Below are 1,690 nucleotides of genomic sequence, written 5' to 3' on the forward strand. Positions count from 1 at the left end.
CAATAACTCCTGAGTCTCCAGCAAGTTCTGCACAAAGAGCTGGAGGGCTCAGGAAGATCCTGCTCACTGCTGTGGGCTCCAATAAACACAATCAACTGGGAGGAAAAAAACAGCGCTTGGGTTTTCTGGGGAAAACAGCTTCAATCCTCCCAAACATGAGTGTTAAAGGACTGGCAAGTTATTAAAAAAGATGGCACAATTATTAGACTGGTTCTGCAGGCCCAGGGCTGTATTTTAGGGGAATATTTGCTGTGCTGAGAGCTGGGAGGGCTGGAAAGGTGGAGATGAGCTCAGCAGGAGCCAGACTGAAGCTGTGGGGTCCCTTTGCAAACCCTGTTCCCTCTTTAAGTGCAACCAAGCACATCCCTGCAGGGGAGGATCCTTTCCCTGCAGGCAGAGCAGGTCCTGGGGTCCCTCAAGTGACATTCTGGGCTGTCCCCTCTGCTGTCCAACAAGGGGCTCCTTGCACAGGTCCTGTGAATTTCTCCCAGCACTTCCGAGGGATCCATCATGGAATCATTAAGGTTGGAAAAGACCTCTGAGATCATCAGGTGCAAGCATCCACCCAGCACCACCTAAACCCCATCCCCAAGTGCCACAGCCCCGGGGTTTTGGATCCCCAGCCCTGCCCTGGGCAGCCTGTGCCAATGCTCACCCACCCTTTCCATTGAGGGAATTGCTCCTAACATCCCATCTGAACCTCCTGTGGCACTGCTTGAGGCCATCAGCATCCTGCCCATCCAGTGGCAGTCCCTGAGCTCCTGGTCCTCTGGAGGTGGCACCAAGCCCCTGCTGGGGACCCCCTCAGGGTGGTGTTATCTTTTTATACTAAAAACTGGGTGTTCTTTATTTACAGTAATTTTCTAACACCTATCACCTACGTTAGACAGTTTGTCTCTAAACCAATCCAAAAGTGTCACCATCACCCAGAAGATGGAGGGCAAGAAGAAGAAAGGAGGACAAGGCACACCCAAATCCCTCCACCTTGGCTTTGAACCCCCATTCTAAAACCCCAAAATTCTATTTTTCTACCTTGTGACTAACTATCATTCTATTTAAGCTCTCATGGCTTGTAAATCCTCATGTAAAGTTGGTAATTGTTTAAAATCGAAGGTACAGGTGTTTGTGACTCCATGCCAAGGTCTCTGAGCCCCCTGCCAGGGGCTGGAGCCCTCCAGGGCAGCCAGAGGGGTGTCCTGGGTTCCGTCTGTCCGTGCTGCAGTGGGGGAGCTGCTCCCACCCTGCTGCCCCTGCCCAGCTGCACGTGGCTCTGCCAGCACGGGGGCAGAGCAGGGCACGGGTCCTGCACGGTGCCAGCAGTAATCCAGCCTGGCCTGGCAGCTGTGGCTCTGCAGGGCGCTGGCTCCAGCCCTGCTGCCGCCCTGCCCACGCTGACGCACGGGGAGCAGCCTGGGCTGGCACTGGGCTGGTGCCACCTGCGCTGCTGCCTCGGGGCCAAGGGCAGGGAGAGCTCCTTTACCCCTCTTCTCTGCAGTGATGTCCCTGCAGGTCTGGGGATACAAGTACATGTTCCACAAAACCTATATATATATACATATATAATATATAAAATATAGAATATATATTTTATATATATTTATATTTATTTTATATATTCTTTATATATATATATTATATATATATTTATATATTTCGATTCAAAAAACCCAACCCCTTACATTACCTATCA

At 51.1% G+C, this 1,690-nt stretch overlaps 1 protein-coding gene across 1 annotated transcript in view; it reads right to left on the reverse strand.

The window, feature by feature from the left end:
* Window positions 1-1,690, reverse strand: part of RALY (RALY heterogeneous nuclear ribonucleoprotein) — a 105,224-nt gene that overhangs the window by 36,348 nt on the left and 67,186 nt on the right. The window lies entirely within an intron of this gene.

The sequence above is a fragment of the Geospiza fortis genome, unplaced genomic scaffold (genome assembly GCF_000277835.1).
Source record: "Geospiza fortis unplaced genomic scaffold, GeoFor_1.0 scaffold438, whole genome shotgun sequence".
NCBI lineage: Eukaryota > Metazoa > Chordata > Aves > Passeriformes > Thraupidae > Geospiza > Geospiza fortis.